Genomic DNA, 4669 nt, shown 5'->3' with positions numbered 1-4669 from the left:
AATGCCTACCTCATTGGCAATGGTAGAACCCATAAGTACAAAGAAATCTATGCCAAGTTGTTCAGTTATCAAGCTAGATGCCATGCATGGCTCCTCCTCTTTAAACTGTGTGCACACATGTACCCATGAAATTAAATTATCAAAATATTCATCTATAAGAACATGAAATATATGATGATAATAAAGCAACAAATTAGAAATTGTACTTCCATTCAATTGTACTTCCATTCCCTTGACCAAAGAAATGGCTATAACATGTTATTTTATTTTTCCTTTTATTATTTTGCATAAATCCTTGACAAAATGATGAGGAGTCACACATACTAACATGGTTCTGTCATTAACTGTGATTGAGAACTAACATTAGATACCAAGTAGTGGCAACGGAAACTAAGGATCAATTATCACAGGAAACATGTAAATAGAAAACAAATGTGTGCCCATTTAACTAGTACCTACACTCTGCGAGTCTATATTTGCTACTATGTTTGACCTCAACTTTATATTGGATAGCTACTTCACATTTTCCTATGGTCAAATGAACTACAAATCACCAAAATCACTCAGGGAACTCTTTGGAACATAAATGTTATGTATGAACATTTAACCACAAATCAAATATATATTGACCCATGGATAATGTTTACAGTTATTCCATACTGTCATATAATTATGACAGTAAATTATTATTTTCAACCAAGAGCGAATTCATGAAACCCAACGAAATTTCCGGAGTGTCTGAAATGCAGAAGACGTCATCGAAATTTCAAGCTGGCTTCCTGAGGTTGTTAAGGTAATCAACTACGTTGTGAGCTGTGCAGAAGGCGATGGATTGAATCGTGACCATCGGGTTGACACCAGAGGCAGTTGGAAGTACGCTCCCATCTCCTAAGTACAGTCCCTCTATCTCCCAGCTCTCGCACCTTTCATCCACTGCACCGTCTCCTTCCCTGGCCCCCATTCTACAGCTCCCCATCTGATGCGCCGAATACAGAGGCGCTCCTCCGTCACCTACAACTCGATTCACGTAATCTTCAAAATCTGAACGAGTATTCCCGTTTACCTTGAAGCTCTCCAATTGCTGATGGTGCCCACCGACCTCGACAGCCCCCGCCGCAACAAGCACTCGCAGTGCCTTTTCAACGCCTACCCTCGCCCGCATGGCATCGTCGCTTCTTAATTTGTAGTGGATATTCAGACTCCCGTCGCTCTTGATTCCCACGGTTCCGCCCCCACTGTCGCGAAGAAGAACGATCAGACTGCAAGTTCGGGAGTATTTCACCATGCTTTCTTTAAGCTGGAACCAGACCTCCACGGAATTGCCGCGGCGAATGTGCCCGGGTGCAGGATAGGCGTTTGGATGAGAGCCCCGTGATGATTTCCAATTGGCGGCCTCGTTTGAGAAGGCCGTCATCGGTGCACCCTCGTAACAGTTTCCCTCCGGGGCGGTTCCCTGTGGGAAGTAACCCCACAAGATTTGAACAGGGTGGAAGTGCAGGTTCCTGCCGATGTGGGGATTCTTTAGTCCGCTTCTCCGAAGCAACGGAGGCGTTTGTAATGACCCGCAGGCCACAATCGTGGCTCCGGCCTTGATGAACAAATGTCTATCCTCATTGTCCACAGTTGATTTAGCCACGACTCCGATTGCTTTTCTAGACTTTCTGCGTGTGCCTGCGCCGTGTAATATCCGCTCTGCGTGGCACCGGGTGAGGATAACGGCGCCGGCTTGAGCAGCATCAACCAGCCACGTTTCGGAAGTCCCCTGTTTCATGCCCTTTCTGCAGCCGAAGGTGCACCACCCACAATAGTGGTCAGGCGTTGCGTTTATAGGGATATTTCCCACATGGTATCCCAGCTTTTCACAGCCTGTTCGCAGTACAGTATTCTGGAAATTTTCATTGTCGATTCCCGCTTGGACGCCGATTCGCTTACAGACCTCATCCATGGCATCTCGGTATCTCTGGCTACCAAATAACGAAAGGTTGAGGTCTTCATTCCACTCGCGGAGGACGTGATCTGGAGTTCGTAACGATGCCGACCAGTTTACGGTGGATCCGCCGCCGACAGTGGATCCAGCGAATACAAGCATCCGCTGATCGTCTGTTGTGAGTATCTTTCCCGCTTCATACAGCTCTCTTATTGCTTCTCGCTCAAGCAGCGACAAGTCTTGCCGGGCCATATAACCTCCTTTTTCCAGGATTACTACCTTAAATCCGGCCTTAGCTAACACTGCTGCTGCCACTCCTCCTCCAGATCCTGAACCGACAATAACTACGTCGCATTCCACGACATGGTCTCTTGATGTTACAGTTTCTGGGTGGCCTATAGAGGACGCGTCTGCTAATCTTAATCCGTGAGCCTTCAATGCCATGTTCAGATCTTCGCTTGAGAGTTCAGACACATCTATGACAGAGCTCTCAAGTGGTTTGGGGGTGAGTGTGGCACTCATGGCAACTGGATCAGGTCCACAATATCCGATGGCTTTCCAGAAAGGATTATGTCCACTCTCGTTCACCTGTAAACAAAACAATGAAAAACCCTTAAAGGCCTTGGCTAATTTTATCCAGATATGCGGGATATAAAGAATCCGGGATCTTACCCTGGTGAAATGGTTCCACGCAACGCTGTTCTTGAAGGCTTTGAAAATGGCCCTGAAGATTGAAAGGGAACTTGTAGACCAGCTCTGCAGAACCTGCTCTCGTCCCTCTAAACTCAAATCTCCAAATCTCTTGACAAACGGAAATTCTCTCGCCAACGCCAGCTTGCCTGCAAGTAAAAACGTTCCCACGGGGGTGGATAGCATCCACAGTATTTTCTTCATAATGCGCAATTGATCAGGTTGGAGAATTTCTTCCAACGTTTCTCCAACCTGCCAGTCACAATTGATATGCAACGATTTAAGTTAATAGTCGTGTAGACAAGATCCCGTCAACAACTTGAGAATTCCCCCTTTCTGAATTTAGCCAAATCTTCCATGATTTTTTTTAATACTCAACTTTCTCGAAATTCCAGAATGAACGAAAATTTATATTAAAAAACGTATACACATAAAATTGTGAGCAGGCGCAGGTTCAGGCTCACCTTTGAGGGGCTGCAGCAATTTGGGGCTGATGCCTGATAGAATTCATAAACGTCCATACTCCTCTGATCATCACGTACAAGGCCACTCGCTGCTAAGGGCAACGAGGGAAAGAAAGTTGTGCAGAGGGCTCCTAGGCTCTGAATTTCAGCTGAACTGAAATGGTTGGGAAGACCCATTTCTCTTGCACCCTTTCAGAAACCTGAAGGAACTGAATGATTTTCTTCCTCCGCTGAATTATGAAATTTAAAGGAGGTAGCCCTTAATGTGATAGGCATTTTCTCTCCCGTATCTTCAAGCGTTTTGTGGCCTTCACGAGAGCACGTCACTGTGTTGTGCATATCTATTTAAACCATCCGTTTTCCACTTTTTTTTTATCATTACTGTTTGTGATAGCGGACAAAACAATAAATTAGATGGTATCTGAACATTTAAATGATCTAGATAAGCTGCAAGAAACAAACAAAGGAACTCGTTTTTCGCTAGAGACAAGGACGAGTATCAGAAACGCAATGATACAGTACGAAAGCGCATCGTTATCAGAATCTGGGTTCCACATCTTTTGTCACTTTTCCATTTCAGAATCTGGGTTGCATATCTTTGATCACTTTTCCATTTATATTTCAGAATCTGGGTTGCATGTCTATCACTTCTCCATTTATAAACAAGTAGGTGGATCTACCCCGTTAGTCAAACTATTTCATTTATAAACAAGTAGTAGATCTATCCCCAATCGTCAAACTAGTAAGGCTTAATTTCAAAAACATTAGGGAGATTTGACCTCTTGATTTTAATCAAGATTTGACAAGTTGATTTCTTTTGGTAGGCGAGGCTAGGTATCTTGATCAATTGAGTTATCTTTAGGCTAGGTATTTTAATTGAGCTATCCTTTACCCTAGGTATCTTGATCAACTCACTATCTCTTAAGCTAGGTATCTTGACCAACTGACCTATCCCTTAGGGTTATAGACAAAAGAATATGTTACAGGTTTGATTTCTTTTAATAGTATTAATTAATTTTTTATTAATTTAGATTATTAATTAGTAACACTGATAATGATATAGAAATGTCTTTCGGATTAATCATAAGATTAGGACCTGACCAACTGACCTATCCTTTAGGGTTATAGACAAAAAAATATGTTACACCAATGTTTTTTTTTTAATAGTATCAATTTCTTTTTTATTAATTTACATTATTAATTAGTAACACTAGATAATCTTATAAAAATGTCTTTCGGATTAATCATAAGATTAGGATTTGGTCCACGTTCAAACCAATTAATGTGGTTCATCCTCAAGATAACGTGAAAAAATCACACAATCTTCATGTTCTTTGGAGATTAGTGAATAGGTAAATAGAAATCATAAAAAGTTAGAAAGGAACTATTTAATATTCTAAATTTTATAAGGGGATATGAATAAGCTCTTAATAGTTTTTAGGAGATTATATTTAATATTAGATCAAAATACAATTTTAAGGGGTTAAGTATTAATAAAAATAGTTGTTAGATAATTAATTGTCCAGTTTTAGGGTTTTAAAAATATATATACATGTTATAAATTAACATTTAGGAGACGATTAATATA

At 41.4% G+C, this 4669-nt stretch overlaps 1 pseudogene across 1 annotated transcript; it reads right to left on the bottom strand.

Moving 5' to 3' along the window:
• Nucleotides 1-755: 755 nt before the first annotated feature.
• Nucleotides 756-3395, bottom strand: LOC149194748 (long-chain-alcohol oxidase FAO4A-like; annotated as a pseudogene). The gene is made up of 3 exons (XR_016254563.1): nt 3082-3395; nt 2600-2869; nt 756-2515 (listed from the first exon to the last, which is right to left on the bottom strand). The product of XR_016254563.1 is annotated as a long-chain-alcohol oxidase FAO4A-like (transcript).
• Between the last annotated feature and the right edge of the window lie 1274 nt (nt 3396-4669).

This window comes from Pinus tabuliformis, chromosome 2_2 (assembly GCF_031772625.1).
Source record: "Pinus tabuliformis cultivar Carrire ecotype Pingquan chromosome 2_2, CPIR1, whole genome shotgun sequence".
NCBI lineage: Eukaryota > Viridiplantae > Streptophyta > Pinopsida > Pinales > Pinaceae > Pinus > Pinus tabuliformis.
Note: the sequence above shows the minus strand (reverse complement) of the source record. Positions and strands in the feature narration are given on the sequence as shown.